The sequence below is a fragment of the Miniopterus natalensis genome, chromosome 2 (assembly GCF_054644295.1).
Source record: "Miniopterus natalensis isolate mMinNat1 chromosome 2, mMinNat1.hap1, whole genome shotgun sequence".
NCBI lineage: Eukaryota > Metazoa > Chordata > Mammalia > Chiroptera > Miniopteridae > Miniopterus > Miniopterus natalensis.
Window position 1 is genome coordinate 80,745,775 of NC_142082.1, and position 18,085 is coordinate 80,763,859.

Consider the following 18,085-nt stretch of genomic DNA (forward strand, 5'->3'; position numbering starts at 1 on the left):
TCAGCTCACTTTTAGGACAACTTTTACACAGGTTTGTTTCATAGGTGCAGGGATATTAGCAGACACCTGCTCAAGGTAGGCCAAGGAGTCCTGAGGGATGTGGGCTTGCTTTTTGTGCTGCACGTTGATGTCCTTCAGCACCTGCCAATGCCTCAGCTTTGTCAAGTGCTTCTGGACCAATTACTCCTTAGTTCCATAACATCTTTGTGATACCTTACTCTGGCTTCTGGACAGATAACTGGAACCTTTTCTGTAGGAAAAGCATTCTGCCTGTCTCACAATATTTAAAATTTTCTGGATACCCTGATCAACACCAATTCATATTTCTTCATGATCTAAGCCATTGACATAATTCTGACTCACCAGAGAGGCAAAGCAAACCTCAAAGGATGACTCCAACTCATTCACCAATGTACTCATAAGATCTTAAAGCTCCTGGTGAGGCCTAAAGAAGTGAAGACTAGCCTGAGAGTCCCAGTGAGGGTAGTGGGGGGTTTGGGTAGTTGCCTGGAGAACATACCTCCCAGTGAAGACACCATTTCTGAAATCAGATCCAAGAAATTTAAAGTACAACAAGAAAGATAAACACAAAGAAAACAATACTAAGGCACATGAATATAAAATTCTTGAAGCCAAGGATAATGAGAAACATTTAAAAGCAGTAAGAGATTAAAAAAAAAAAAATGCATTGCATAATGAGGAACAAAAATTTAAATTATCAGAGATATTGTTGGAAACTATGAAAGTCAAAAGACAATAGAACAATATCGTAAAGTGCTGGAAAAATGTCACCCTAAAAGTAATAACCAATAAAAATATCTGTAAGATTTGAAGATAAGATAAAAACCTTTTACATAAGAACTAAGATAATTTATTACTAACAAATGTGAACTACAAGAAATTTTAAAGTTTTTCAAGAGGAAGAAAAATGATACTAAATGTAAAATTTTATCTAGACAAAGAAAGAGTGCTTGAAATGCTAAATATTTGGGCGAATATGAATGACTTTTATCCTTGTTTTTTCCCTTTTTCTTCTTTTTGATAGGGTTTGGCTGGTCACGATGCCTCTGAAAGAATTCACAAGTAAAAGGAGAGATGCAGAAAGGAAATTTATTTTACTTTCCAAGAGAGGAAAGGGCCCGTGCATTGCTAATCAATACAAAAGCAGGAAACAAAAGACTGCTTCTATTTTTAAGCCATGGCTTTTGCTAAGTGACAAGGAAGGGAGGGGGTTTGGGTGCTGAAGTTGAGCAGGTACCAGGGGCTGTCTTGAAAAGTTATAGGAGACAGGCAGATGTCCTAGGGAGGCGTCTTATCAGTATTTTTCCCAAGACTATAAAACATACTTAGAGCAAAAGTTATGAAGAGTTCAAAAGAGGCTTGTTTGAAAGGGAGGGGGAAGGGAACTTTATACTAACTAGGGACTCTGGTGCAAATTATCCCTGAGTTGTGAAAACAGTAGGGAGGAGGGGGTATGCAAGAATGTAGCCTTGAGAGTGTAGCTTACCTTGTCCCACAGAGCTGTTTGAATCAGAGGAGCTAACAATCTTGGGGTTTAATTATCAGGGGTTTAATTCTCGTAAATTGTGGAAGGCCACAGCAAAGAAAAAGAGAGGTCTTTTTTTTTTCTGGCCTTACACTTTTACTTAAAGTATAGTTAACATCACAATAATATATTAATTTGAGGTGTACAAGAGTTATTCAATATCTTCATTTTTAATTTATTTAAATTATAATAAATGCTTTATTTAAAGTAAAAAAATGAATTGTAGAGTTTATTACACATTCAAGTAAAATATAAGACAATTATAGTACAAACTTATAGGGGAATGCTGTTAGGTTCTTACATTTTACTTGAAGTGAAATATTATTTGAAAATAGATTGTGAAAGTTAAAGATTCACATTTTAAGTCCCAGAGCTACCCCCCCAAAAAACAGTAGAGACAAAAAGGAATCCTAAAAAGCAAAACAAGTATAATAAAAACCTTAATAGAGCCAAAAGAAGGAAGAAAAATTGAACAAAGAAGAGTTGAGATAAAGAGAAAATAGCAAGATAATATATGTAAAAATCAATCATATTGATAATTACATTACATGTAAATGATCTAAGTACCCAATTAAATGGTAGAGATGGTCAGATTGGGGAAAAAAAACAAAACACTAAAATATTTATTATCTACCAGAAACTCACTTTAAATATGAAGACAGATAGGTTAAAAGTCAAAAGATAGGAAAAGGTATAAAATGCAAACACTAACCATAAGAAAGCTGGAGTGGTTATATTAATACCAGACAAAATAGACTTCATACAAAAATATGACTAGTAACAAAGAAGAATATTTTATAATGATCAAGGGGTTATATGGTAAATATACATTTAATTTTTAAAGAAATCTGCCAGACTAATTTTTCGAGTTGTTGTACCAGTTTACATACCTACCAGCAATATATGAGAGTTTCAGTTTTTCTTCATCTTTGCCAAGACTTGGTACTTGCAATAATTTTTATTCTAGTCATTTTATTGTGAGAGGTATATCATCATGGTTTAATTTGCATCTCTTTGATGACATTTTCATCTCCAGTTGGACCACTGCTGTGTTTGCCTGATCTTATGACTCTTTGAGCCAGACACGATTTATCTTGTAAAGAGCTCCTCTGGCCACATGGTCATTTGATGACTCATGACCAGGTGCTCCATTTCTTCCAGAGCCCAGTAGCATGCCAGGAATTGTTTTTAAAAAGAGTATGGTTCTCCACTACAGATGACAGGGACTTGCTTTAGAACTCCAGTGGTGATTTTTTTCATCAAGGCTTTCTGTAAATTCCATAAGGCATCTTTTCTAACCATTGAAATATTTGTCACCATAGCTCTACCAGATCATATGCCTCAAGTGGTAGGACTGCTTGCATCACCTGATGCCATACTCAAAGCTTTATTGTAAGCTGCTATATAGGTCAGAGCAGTATCCCTAGATGTGAAATATGCTGCCTCCCAAACCTGAAGATGCCCATGTGGCATTATGCTTCTTTCTTCATGGAAGAAGGAGCAAAGTGCAATAATTTGACTCTTACTTTGAGGGGATAACTCAGCACACTCATGACCATTAAATGTCTAACTATGTTATGTAATTGGTTTGCCCCTGAATTTTCATAGGGTTTATGTATCATGTCCAGGAGTGAAATGTCTTTCCAAGGCTCTAGTACGCTAGTCTTTTCTTACTCATCTAGATTAGCTAATATAATATCATTGATGTTATGGATTAATGTGATGTTTGGCAGGATGTCCAGATGGTTCAGATCTCTTTGGCTTATATTAGGACAAATGGCAGGAGACTTAATGGTCTTGGGGCAAAACTATAAATGCATCCTGTTGCCCAGCCGGGCGTGGCTCAGCGGTTGAGCGTTGACCTAGGATCCAGGCGATCAGGGTTCAATTCCCGGTCAGGGCACATGCCCGGGTTGTGGCTCAATCAAGGACTCTCTCATCATTGATGTTTCTATCTCTCCCTCTCCTTTCCTCTCTCTGAAATCAATAAAGATATATTAAAAAAAATAAAAAATAAATGCATCCTGTTGTCCATTCCAAATGAATGTAATCTGTTTCTGGTCATCTTTTCTGAATCTGATAAAAAGAATATATTTGCCAAATCATTGATACATAATCTACCCCTCTGGCAAACTTTTTCTGTGTAGGGTCAGATAGTAAGTATTTTAGGCTTGGTGGTCACAACCAGTCTGTCTTATCAAGATATTTTAGGCAGCACTCAGGCTAGATTTCCTGACCTTTCAGTTCCTGATTTAATTCTCTGTGCTGCATCAAACAGCATCCTCTATTTTAGGCTGTTGACACAAAAGGTTAGCTTTGGCAAGTTCCTTGTGCTTTCGACTCTCCTAAGGTGTATGTTTCTGTCTCAAAATTAAAAGACTCCCATGCTTAGCATGCCCTAATTCTTATAAAGTGATGAACAAGAGTAAACAAAAACATACAAAAATAAATTCAAAATGGATTAAAGACTTAAATGTAAGACTTGAAACAAAAACTCCTAGAAGAAAACATAGGCAATATTATCTCTGACATTTTTCTTAGTAATATTTTTTCTGATATATCTCCATGGGCAAAGGAAACAAAAGAAAAAAATAAACAAATGGGATTACATAAAACTAGAAAGTTTTTGCACAGCAAAGGAAACCATCAACAAATGAAAAAAAACTATGGAATGGAAGAATATATTCACCAATGATACATCCAATAAAAGGGAAATGTCTAAAACTTATAAAGAACTCAGATAACTTGACACCAAAAAACCAAAAAAAAAAACCCAACCAATCTAGTTAAAAAATGGGCAGAGGCATGAATGGACACTTCTCCAAAGTGGACATACAGATGTCCAATAGACATATAAAAAGATGCTCAATGTCAGTAATCATCGGAGAGATGCAAATTAAAACCACAATGAAATATCTCCTCACATCTGTCAGGATGGATATCATCAATAAATCCACAAATGACAAGTATTGGGTGAGGATGTGGAGAAAAGGGGACCTTGTGCACTGCTGGTGGGAATGCAGATTGGTGCAACCACTACGGAAAACAGTATGGAGGTCCCTCAAAAAATTAAATATGTCAAAAAAGACCCCGAGTAGCCAAAGCAATCTTGAGAAAGAAGAACAAAGTAGGAGGGATCTCAATACCAGATATCAAGTTATACTACAAAGCCACTGTAATCAAAACAGCCTGGTACTGGCAAAAGACCACGCATATAGATCAATGGAAGAGAATAGAGAACCTAGAAATCAACACAGGCCATTACACTCAATTAATATTTGACAAAGGAGGCAAGAACATACAGTGGAGTAAAGACAGTCTCTTCAATAAGTGGTATAGTGGAAAAATTGGACAGGTACATGCAAAAAAATAAAACTAGATCACCAAATTACACCATACACAAGAATAAATTCAAAATGGATACAAGATTTAAATGTAAGCCATGAAACCATAAAAATTCTAAAAGAAAACATAGGCAGCAAAATCTGAGATACCTCTAGTAGCAATATGTTTGCCAATACATCTCCTAAAGCAAGAGAAACAAAGAAGAAAATAAACACATGGGACTACATCAAAATAAAAAGCTTCTGCACAGCAAAACAAAAGAAAAAACAACAACAACAAAATCAACAAAATGAAAAAGGAGCCCACTGTATAGGAGAACATATTTACCAATGATACATCTGATAAAGGGTTAATATCCAAAATATATAAGGAACTCATACAACTTAACAAAAAGAAGACAAACAATCCAATTAAAAAATGGGCAAAGGACCTAAATAGACACTTCTCCAAAGAGGACATAGAGATAGTTAAGAGACATATGAGAAAATGCTCAAAGTCACTAATCATTGGAGAGATGCAAATTAAAACCACAATGAGGTATCACCTCACACCTGTCAGAATGGCTACCGTCAACAAATCAACAAAGGACAAATGCTGGCAAAGATGTGGAGAAAAGAATCCTTAGTACACTGCTGGTAGGACTGCAGACTGGTCAGCCACTATGAAAAACAGTATGGAGTTTCCTCAAAAAAATAAATATGGGACTGCCATTTGACCCAGTGGTCCCAGTTCTAGGAATATATATTCTAAGAAACCCAAAACACCAGTCAGAAAATATTTATGCACCCCTATGTTCATAGCAGTGCAATTTACAATAGCTAATTTCTGGAAACAGCACATCAGTAGATGAGTGGATAAAAAAGCTGTGGGACATTTACACCATGGAATACTATGCAGCTGTAAAACAGAAGGAGCTCTTACCCTTTGAGACACCATGGAAGGACCTGGAGAGTATTTTGCTAAGCAAAATAAGCCAGTCAGAGAAAGACAAGTATCACATGATCTCACTCATATTTGGAATATAATGAACAAAATAAACTGATGAACAAAATAGATCCAGAGACATAGAAGCATGGAACAGACTGACGAATCTCAGAGGGAGGGCAGGAGTTGGGGAGTGTGTGGAGAGACATTAACTTAAGAACTTATATGCATATATGCATAAACCACAGACACAGACAATACTGTGGTGAAGGCTGGGGGGGGGGCAGGTGCAAGGTGGAGGAGATTCATGGGGAAAAAGGGGGATATCTGTGTAATACTTTCAACAACAAAGATAAGTTTTTAAAATTTTAAAAATGATACTGCCTTATAATCCAGGGATTCTACTTCTGGGGATTTTTCCAAAGAAACACAAAACAATAATGTGAAAGAATACATGCAACCTTATGCTTACTGCACCATAGCCATGCTATGGAAGCCCATGTGCCAATGAATAGATGATCAGATAAAAAGTGGTGGTACAGCCCTGGCCAGTGTGGCTCAGTGGTTTGAGTGTTAGCCCTTGCATGAAAGGATCAAGAGTTTAATTCCCCATCAAGGGCCAATATCTAGGTTTCAGGTTCAATTCAGGCCCCCATTGGGGCATGTGCAGAAGGCAACCAATTGACGTATGTCTCTCACATTGATGATTCTCTCTCTCCCCCTCCTCCTTCCCTTTCACTCTCTCTAAAAATCAATGAAAAAAATATCCTTGGGTGGATTAACAAAAAAAAGATGTGGTGGTACATATATACAACACAATATTACTTGACCATAACAGAAATGAAATCTTACCATTTGTGACAGTATAGATAAACCTGGAGGGTATTATGCTAAGTGAAAGAAAAATACTATATGATTTCATGTATATGTGGAATCTAAAGAGCAAAATAAACAAACAAAATAGAAACAGATTTATGAATACAGAGGTCAGACTGATGGTTGCCAGAGAGGAGGGGCTTGGGGGACTGGGTCAAAAATGTGAATGGATTAAGAAGTACAAATTGGGGGAAATAGAAGATGGTTGTGGAATAGGTGAAAGCAGTACACACCTGCTCCAGGTGCTGACCCAGAGTTACAGCTAAAACTTAAAGCAATGAACCTGAATTAACAATAGAAGGACACATGAACTGGAGTATTATATCCAAGGATTGAAAATAAGAAGCTACAAAGAGACTGCTAAGAGAGGTGGAGATGTGGAAAGGGCTGGTCCCTGCACCCAGGGGCAGTGGCTATGAAGCTGGAGAAATATTGCTGCTACAAAAGCCCCTCCAGGGGAAAGAGGGGTCTCAATCTTACCCAGGACCCCCAAACCAGAACACCAGGGTCTGGAAGAAGAATCTGCATAACATTTGGCAGCAAAAATAAGTGGGAAATTGGCCCACTGGAAAGGGGAGGGAGTCTGTTTGAAACCCAGGTGTTCTCCTCAAAGTCTATCACACAGGGACTCACTCTCAGGCACTCACCTGGGGCTCTGGTAGAGGGAAGGAAACTCAGGGCATACAGAAGTGATAAGAAGATCTGGGTGGCAGAGCATTGGAGATCAGGAAGTCAGGCTTCTGAGGTCCCAGTCACAAGCCAACATCTCACACCATCTCAGATGCCATCTCCCAGGGTCTGGCACTTCTATTCTTACAGCACAGGTGAGAGAAAGTATACTAACCCTGGCCTCCAAATACTGGTGATCCCACCCTGCGAAGCTTGAGTCTGGCATAAAGAACTGCAGGCTGTACCCAAAAGGGACTTGAACAGTGCTTTTTCTTCTGGAGAAACTACAGACAGTTTTAGATGAACATTGAACTGAGTGGCTTGGGAACAAGAGCCAATATTCCTCTCTCCCACGGGTTAGGCAGAGAATCCCCAATGGACAGCATCCTGGGCACAGCCTTAGGCTGCAAGCAGCTGCAAAATTAGGGGAAGGTGTGCACTTGCAAGCTTCCCTCAGGATCTCTGGCTGGGTGCCACTAAGCTAGAAAGCCAGCAGCTACTACTATCTTGCTGAGGACCTGAGCCACACCCAACAAAGGGCTGCCTGGATATGCATTTCCAAAGCCTGGGTTTGCATTCCCAGCACCACCAGCCAAACACAGACCCACAGTGGTAAGGAAGTAAAAACCAGAATTTGGAATTTGGAGCCCCCTTGGAGCCACACCAGACTTCCAGAGCTCTGGCATAGAGTTTAAAGGAGAGCAACTACCTCCCCTCTTGAGGATTAAGGACCTGGGCCACCTCAACCAAAAGGTGAATTAGATTAGTACTCCCAGATTCTGCTGGCCCCACCATGCTAATCTCATATCTACTGAGGCAAGGGGGCACAAAGCAGACCTTGGAAATTGGACCTGACTCACTCGGAGCAACCCAACAGGGCCTCTGCGGAGATAGAAAGAGAATAACAGCTCTCTGCCTCTTCCCAAGGTCAAACAAAATCCTAAGTGGAGGGGCAGCCTTGTTCTCTTTCTCCAAGCCCTGCTGGCACATTCCTTCTGGTGCAGCCTCAAAGGGGAAAGAGTCATAACCCAGATCTTGGTCATCTGGTGCAGTCCCCTCAGAGCCTCCTTTCAGGGTCTCTGACAGGGCACAACTAAGCTAGAAGGCAAGCAGCTAGCTCTCCTATTGAGGTCTGAGAACCTATGTCACCCCCAATCAAAGAGAGGATTGGATTTGCACTCCCATTTACAGCTGGTCCCATCCTGCTAAGCTCATTTCTGTGGGTTGAAAGTCAATCCCACCCATGAATGGGCCAACAACAATCAGCTCCCAATTACAACAGTAGGGTCCACATAACCCACACATGGGACATTACTAGAGCATTAAGCTCAGGAGTTCAAGGAGACTTTACCACCATGTTCCACAGGACACTTACTATATAAGTCCACCCCAGAAAGACTGGGAGTCATAATAGTTCTATCTAATACATAGGAACAAAAGCAAAGGGGCAGCTAAAATGGGGTGGCAAAGAAACAAGCACCAAATGAAAGAAAAGAAAAAATCTCCAGAAAGAGAACTAAATGAAATGGAAGCAGGCAATTTATCAGACGCAAAGTTCAAAGTAATGGTTATAAGGTGCTCAAATAGCTTAGTGAGAACTACAATGAACCTAATAACAACTGCATCAATGTGAAAAAGGTGATAGAAACTCTAAATAAGAGCCCATTGGAAATAAAAAATGCTATATCTGACATCGAGAATGCACTTGGAAGAATTAAGTGCAGAGGACAGAATCAGCGATTTGGAAGGCAAGGTAGAAAAAAACACCCAAGCAGAGCAACAAAAAGAAAAAAGAATGAGAATAGTTTAAGGGAACTCTGTGACAACATGAAACATAACAACACCTGCATCATAGGGGTTCCAGAGGAGAAGAAAGTAAGCAAAAGATAGAGAACCTGTTTGAAGAAATAATCAAAGAAAACTTCCCTAACCTAGTGAAAGAAAAATCTACACAAGTTCAGGAAGCACAGATAGCTCAATCAAGATGAACCCAAAAAGACTCACACCAAGATACATAATAATTTAAATGGCAAATGTTAAAGACAAAGAAAAAAATCTTAAGGGGCACAAGAAAGAGAGAATAAGTGACCTGCAAAGGAGCCCCCATAAGGCTGTCAGTGGATTTCTCAACAGAAACACTTCAGGCCAGAAGGGATTGGCATAAAGTTTTCAAAGAAATGAAAAGCAAAAACCTGAAACCAAGACTGCTCTATCCAGTAAGGTTATCAATTAAAATTGAAGGTGAAATAGAGAGTTTCCCAGACAAAAGAAGGCTAAAGGAGTTCAGCACCACCAAACCAGCATTGCAAGAAATGCTAAAAGGGCTGCTTTAAGAAGATGAAATAGAGAGACAAAGGTACAAAGGCATAAAGGGAAAAAAATGGCATTAAAGAAGTACATATCAATGATAACATTAAATGTAAATGGATTAAATGATCCAATCAAAAGACATGGGGTAGCTGAATGGATAAGAAAACATGACCCATATATATGCTGTCTACAAGAGACCCGCCTCAGACAAAAGATTCACACAGGCTGAAAGTGAAGGGATGAAAAAAAATATTCCATGAAAATGAAAATGAAAAAAAAAAAGCTGGGGTAGCCATATTCATGTTTGACAAAATAAACTTCAAAATAAAGACCATAGCAAGAGAAAGTGAAGGTCACTACATAATACTAAAGGGATACATCCAATAAGAAAATATATCCCTGGTAAACATATATACACCCAAGATAGGAGCACTTAAATTTATAAAAAAAAATTTGGTGGAGACTTTAAGGGTGAGATCTACAGCAATACAATCATAGTAGGGGACTTGAACACCCCACTGTCATCATTGGATAGGTCATACAGACAAAAAATTGACAAGAAAACAGTGACCTTAAATGACACACTAGATCAGATTATTTTAATTCACATTTACAGAACATTTCATCCCAAAGCTGCAGAGTATATAGTCTCAAATGCACATGGAACATTCTCAAAGATAGACCACATGTTAGGACACAAAACAAGCCTACAATTTCAAGAAGATTGAAATCATGTCAAGCATCTTCTTAGATCAAAATGGCATGAAACTAGAAATCAACCAGTATAAAAAAAACTCAAAAAAACTAAAACACATGGAGGCTAAATAGGTTGTTATTAAACAATGAATGGGCTACCAATGAGATCAAGGATGAAATAAAAAACTTCCTGGACACAAATGAAAATGAACACACAACCACCCCAAATCTATGGGACACAGTGAAAGCAGTTCTGAGAGCAAAGTTCATAGCATTACAGGCTTATCTCAAGAAACAACAAATAGCTCTAATAAACTATGTAACACTACAACTAAAATAATTAGAAAAAGAACAGCAAAAAAAGTCCAGAGAAGTAGAAGGAAGGAAATAATAAAAATTAGAGCAGAAATAAATGACATCAAGAAGAATAAACTGAGATTGGACAAAAGATGGTGGGTAGGTAATCACAGTACCCGCCGTCTCCCACAACCACATCAAAATTACAACTAAAATACAGAAAAACCATCACTCAGAACCTCCTGAAATCTAGCTGAACAGAAGTTCTACAAAGAGGAAACTGAAGAAGCATCAAGACCAGTAGGAAGGGCAGAGACACGGGTTGGATTGGGGCTGAATCTCAGAGACGCGGCCATGGTCCCACATCCAGTGCTGCAGTTTAAAACCCAGAGGGATATCTTGGTGGTGGAGATTTCCCAGAGGAGTGAAGGGTCATAGCCCCACAACAGACCCACCAGCCCAGGTTTCCAGGGCTGGGAGGGGAAGTCTCCACAGCTTCAGGCTGTAAAAACCAGGGGGAACTATGGCTGAGTGATGCAAAGGATGCTGGAGTCCCAGGCAGCTCCTCTTATAAAGCCAGCACACAGACTTGCTCAGACATGCTCCCTCTGAGCTCCAGCACTGGGCAGCAGCTTGAAAGGAACCTGTGACATTTGGGGAGGAACTAACTCGCCTGGAATCAAAGCTGGAGGGGCAGCTTTCTCCCAGACAGAAGAGCTGTTAGAGGCCATTGCTGCTTTGATGAACCCTCCCCCCACAGAGCCAGCAGGTGCCATATTTAAATCTCCAGCACCTGACTCACACCTCTCCCCCCACCTTAGTGATTTCCAGAGACCTGCTCCTCCCTACTTGCAGGCTAATCAAAGCCATTTCCAGTGGTTTTTCTATGCAAGTGGGCTCTCTAGCCTCATGCTTAGACTTTCCTAAAATCTCTCCAACAAGCAGCAGCTGGCCTCAGTGTGCCGCATACCTCTTGATAAGTGGCCCCAGCCCTGGCACTACAAGAAGCCTGCTTTCATTCATAGCTTGGCTTCTTCTGGTCACCTCGAAGCCCAGCACAAGTAGCAGCCATCTATGGTTTGCTGTGTAGCTCACGTTGGGTGGCCCTGGGCAAGACACAGGCAGAGGCTGACTTTGCACATCTCGGGGGCCCCAGAGACAGTGTACCTGGTGGTCAGACTTGACCATGCTGGATTAAAACTTTACCACTTTTGCAAGTGAAACACTCAAGGGGAGCACTTAGTGAATACCAAAACTCCACTAAAGTAAATCCAGCTCTTTGTCTACAGTTGCAGCTGGTCCTCACAGCCGATTGGCCTGTAGGTCAATTTCTCCCAGTGATGCCAACAGCAACCAAGGCTCAACTGCAACAGAACAGTGCACACAGTTCACACAGGTGAGCATCTAGAAGGCCCAGCTCAGGTGACTGGGGAGGCTGAGCTACAGGACCCTATAGGACACCTACTACACAAAGGTACTCTTCAAATTCCAGGAGACATAGCAGTTCTACCTAATACATAGAAACAAATACCTGGAAACAGCCAAAATGTGGAGGCAAAGAAACATGTCACAAAGGAAAGAACAGAAGAAATATCCAGAGAAGGAACTAAATGAAATGGAGCCAAGTAAGCTACTAGATACAGAGTTCAAAATAATGGTTATAAAGATGTCAAGGATATTAATAAGACTATTAAAAAAAATAGTGAGATTATCAATGACATAATAAAGAACCAGTCAGAAAAGAAGCCTACCCTAACAGAAAGAAAGAATAATTTACAGGGAATCAACAGTAGAGTAGAGGACGCTGAGAATCAAACCAGCAATTTGAATGTGAGGAAGCAAAAAACATCCAACCAGAAGAGCAAAAAGAGAAAATGCAGAAATATGAAGATAGTGTAAGGAGTCTCTGGGACAACTTCAAATGCCCAATATTCGAATTGGGATGCCGGAAGAAGAAGAAAGAGAGCAAGAAATTGAAAACCTATTTGAAAAAATAATTACAGAAAACTTCCCCTACCTGGTGAAAGGAATAGACTTACAAGTCCAGGAAGCATAGAGAGTCCCAAACAAGAGGAACCCAAAGAGGCCCACACCAAGACACATCATAATTAAAATGCCAAAGGTTAAAGACAAAAAGAGAATCTTAAAAACAGGGAGAGAAAAGCAGTTAATTACCTACAGGGGAGCACCCATATGACTATCAGCTGATTTGTCCACAAAAATTTTTCAGGCCAGAAGAGAGTGGCAAGAAATATTTAGTGATGAAAAGCAAGGACCTACAACCAAGATTATTCTACCCAGCAAAGCTATCATTTAGAATTGAAGGTCAGATAAAGAGCTTCACAGATAAGAAAAAGTAAAAGGCGTTTATCACCACCAAACCAGAGTTACAAGAAATGTTCAAGGGTCTTCTCTAAGAAGAAGCTAATGAACAAAAGAATCTGACAAACTAAATAAACTCAGAGACACTGAAGCATGCAACAGATGGTCATGTTTCAGAGGGAAGAGGTAAGGGGTGTGGCGGGTGGGAAGAGATTAACCAAAGAAGTTATATGCATAACCCATGGACACAGACAATAATGGGGTGAAGGCCAGGGGAGGTGGTGGGAGAGAGGGGGAGTGGGTCAATGGGGGGGAAAATGGGATACCTGTAATACTTTCAACAATAAAAATAAATTTTAAAAAAAGAAATAAATGACATAGAGACTAAAAAACAATACAAAAGATCAGTGAAAACCAGAAGCTGGGTCCTTGAAAAGATAAATAAGATTGATGAATCTTTAGCCAGACTCACCAAGAAACAAGAGATAGGACCCAAATAAATAAAATCAGAAATGACATATGTGATATAACAAATGAAACCACAGAAATATAAAGAATCATGAGAAAATGCTACCAGCAGCTAGATGCCAACAAACTGGACAACCTGGCTGAAATGTACAAATTTCTAGAAACATACAATCTTCTAAAACTGAAACAGGAAGAATCAGAAAACCTGAATAGGCTGATAACTACTGATGATGTTGAAGTAATAATTAAAAAACTGCCAGCAAACAAAAGTATGGGACTTGATGGATTTACAAGTGAGGTTTACTAAACAGTCAAAGGAGAATTAACACCTATTCTCCTCAACTATTCCAGAAAATTCAAGAGGAAGGAAGACTCACAAGCTCTTTTTTTGAGGCCAGCATTTTCCTAACCCCCAAACCAGATAAAGACACTACAAAGAAAGAAAATTACAGGCCAATATACCTGATGAACATAGATGCTAAAATCCTCAACAAAATATTTGCAAATCAGATTCAGCAATACATTAAAAAGATCATACACCATGACAAAGTGCAACTTATTGCAGGGATGCAGGCTGGTATAATATTCATTAATCAATAGATGTTATACATCACATAAACAAAATGAAGGACAAAAATCATATGATCATATCAATAGATGCAGAAAAAGCATTCAACAAAATTCAGAGCCCATTTTTGATAAAAATTCTCAGCACAGTGCAAATATAGGGATTATACCTCAACATAATAAAGGCCACATATGACAAACCTACAGTCAACATGAAATTAATGGGAAAAAACTAAAACCATTTACATTTAAAACAGGACTATTATTCAACATAGTACTCGAAGTCCTTGCCACGGCAAGAAGGAAAAATAAAAGGCATCCAAATTGGAAAAGAGGAAGTACAACTGTCATTATTTGCAGATGATATGATATTGTCCATAGAAAACCCAAAAGACACCACCAAAGTACTACTATATTTAATAAATGAATTTGGCAAAATTAACATCTTGAAAATTGGTGGCATTTTATATGCCAATAATAAACTCTTAGAAAGAGAAACTTAAAAAATAATACTATTTACCATTGCAACTGAAAAAATAAGATACCTAGGAATAAACTTAACCAAGGATCTAAAAGACCTGTACTTGAAAAACTACAGGACAGCCCGGCCGGGTGTGGCTCAGTGGTTAATCATCGACCTAGGATCCAGGCAATCAGGGTTTGATTCCCGGTCAGGGCACATGCCCAGGTTGCGGGCTGCAGCAGATCAATGGCTCTCTCATCACTGATGTTTCTATCTCTCTCTCTCCCTCTCCTTTCCTCTCTCTGAAATCAATAAAGATATATTTTAAAAAAAGAAAGAAAGAAAGAAAAACTACAGGACACTGAAAACAGAAACAGAGGAAGATACAAACAAGTGGAAGAATATACCATGTTCATGGATTGAAAAAATTAACATCATTATAATGTCCATATTACCCAAAGCAATCTATATATTCAACACAATTACTATTAAAATACCAACAGCATATTTCACAGAGCTAGAAAAAATATTTCAAAAATTTATATGGAACCAAAAAGACCCTGAATAGCCACAGCAATCTTAAGAAAGAGCAGAGTTAATCTCTATACCAGATATTAAACTACACTACAAAGCCATTGTAATCAAAACAGCCTGGTACTGGGACAAGAACAGGCATATAGATCAATGGAGCAGAACAGAGGCCCCAGAAATCAGCCCATGCTATTATGGTCAATTAATATTTGACAAAGGAAGCAAGAGAAAACAATGGAGTAAGGACAGTCTGTTCAATAAATGGTGTTGGGAAAATTGGTCAGATATGTGCAAAAATGAAAATAGACCACCAACTTACACCATACACAAAAATAAATTCAAAATGGATAAAAAACTTAAATGTAAATCATGAAACCATAAAAATCATTGAAGAAAATATAGGCAGTAAAATCACTGACATGCTGATATATCTCTTAGGGCAAGGGAAACAATGGAGAAAATAAACAAATGGGACTATATCAAACTAAAAAGCTTCTGCACAGCAAACGAGACCATCATCAAAATACAAAGGAAATCCACAGTGTGGGAGAACATATTTGCCAATGATACATCTGATAAAGGGTTAATATCCAAAATATACAAAGATCTGATACAACTCAACAAGAGGAAGACAAACAATCCAATTAAAAAATGGGCAAAGGACCTAAATAGACACTTCTCCATAGAGGACATACAAATGGCCAATAGACAGATAAAAAGATACTCAATGTGACTAATTATCAGAGAAATGCAAGTTAAAACCACAATGAGGTATCACTTCACACCTGTCAGAATGGCTACCATCAACAAATCAACAAACAAGTGCTGATGAGGATGTGGAGAAAAGGGAACCCTGGTACACTGGTGGTAGGAACGCAGACTGGTGCAGCCACTATGGAAAACAGTATGGATGTTCCTTAAAAAGTTAAAAATGGAACTGCTATTTGACCCAGTGATCCCACTTCTAGGAATATATCCTAAGAAACCTGAAACACCAATTAGACATAATTTATGCACCCCTATATTCATAGCAGCACAGTTTACAATAACTAAGATCTGGAAACAGCCGAAGCACCCATCAGTAGATGGGTGGATAAAAATGTTGTGGTACATTTACACTTTGGAATACTATGCAGCTGTTGAAAGTAAGGATCTCTTACCTTTTGGGTCAGCATGGATGGACCTGGAGAATATTATGCTAAGCAAAATAAATCCATCAGATAAAGACAAATATCACATGATTTCACTTATATGTGGAATTTAAGGAACAAAATAAATTGACAAACAAGACAGGGCCAATGACATGGAAACATGAAACAGACTGACAGATCTCAGATGGAAGGCAGGAAGTAGGGAAGGAAGAGCTTAACCTAATTTATAAGCATATATGCACAACCTATGGACACAGACAATAGACAGGCAAAGGCCTGAAGTGTGGTGGGGTGGGACATGGGTAGAAGGGAATAAAGGAGGGAAAATGGGGGACATCTGTATATTCTCAATAATAATAATAAAAAAAGTACAAATTGGTAGTTACAAAATAGTCATTGGTATGTGTTGTAGAGCATAAAGCATATAGTCAATAACATTGCAGTAACTATGTATTGTGCCAGGTAGGTACTTGAAATATTGAGGTGAGGGAATCACTTTGTAAAGTATATGATTGTCTAACTACTATGCTGTACACCTGAAACTAATACATAATAATATTGAATATAAAATGTAGTTGAAAAATAAAATTAAAAAAAGAAAATATCTAAATGTTACTGGAAAGGGGACCTGGCCCTGAGTGGGTTTGCCCAGGCCAGCAGGTAGTATGTGGTTTCTTGACTGTATGAAGGAAAAATTTTACAACATGAGTCCAAGTGACTTTGAGGGAACGTTTATTAAAGCCAGAACAGTAAAACAAGAAAGGACTTAGCATAAAATCAACAGGAGAGCCTACACTAGGCTGCCTTAGCTCTGGGAAGTCAGAGAAAAAGGGGCCATGGGGGCAGGTTCAGGGTATTTACCTGGGACAAGCTCTTCTGATTGCAAGTCTCATGGGGTTCTTTAGAGTTTAGTTGATGCATGCCTATAGGGAAAGAAGGGAAAGGGAATGGTGGGGGCTTCTCCCTAAAGGGAGTGTGCACTGAGTCCTTTGTCTTGTGGCTTTTATCTCTCTCTCTTGCAGGTGGAAATCTTAGCAGAGGTCTCAAGGGAGGGTTCTAGCAGAATATTCACCTGTGTTCTAAGTTTGCTGCTTCAGGTTCATGGCCTCCGCTGATTGGTCAGTGTGAGGGCAGGAGGTTCTTAGTCATTGCACCTGGTCCTGGTGTTAGCCACCTGGTTTTGCTGCTTTTCTGGGTCTGGAGCTAAAATACCTCTAAGGTCTAGATGTTATTTCTAAGGAGGTGACCTTCTGTATCTGCTGTAAATTGCTCTGCCGGTTTGTTCAGCTGTCTCAGTTTTCCTATTCCACTTGTCCTGGCTTACTGACCTGTCGCATAAATACTTTTTCCCTATTGTTTTCTCAGCAGACAGAGATACAATGGTCGTAACCATCTCACCCTAGGTCTAAGAAATTTTTAATGACATCTTTGTCTCCCAGTATAAAATAATTTAAAAATTAAAAATTTTTAGTTGTAGATGTCTCATTGCTTTTAATATAATTAAGATTTCAATTTTGACATTGCAAAGGCACATACAAAAAATATAAATCCAAACAAAAGCAAAGTTTATAATGTTTTCATTTTTAAGTTAAAGTTTAAAAGAACTGACACATTTTCAATATCTATCACAGGAAACTCTGTAGTCTAGTGTTCATAAGATTTTAAAATCAGATTATTTATGCTTGATTCCACCCTCACCACTGTTAGAGTTATAAACTTGGGCAAGTTCTTTAATCTCTCAATGTTCTCACTTATAAAATATGCATAATAAAACACCTTAGTCATTAAATAAACATAACAACCCTGGCAATAATTGACTAGTGATATGTAACAGCCTTACAAGTAGCAGGAAATCCCTATGCTAATTGGGTAACTTAATAAATCGAATTAACTGACTCACAATAAATTGATCAGGACTCC

General features: G+C 38.7%; 1 pseudogene; it reads right to left on the bottom strand.

Annotated features, from left to right (window-relative positions):
* On the bottom strand, nt 1-539 carry LOC107542258 (mediator of RNA polymerase II transcription subunit 28 pseudogene; annotated as a pseudogene).
* Nucleotides 540-18,085: the final 17,546 nt, after the last annotated feature.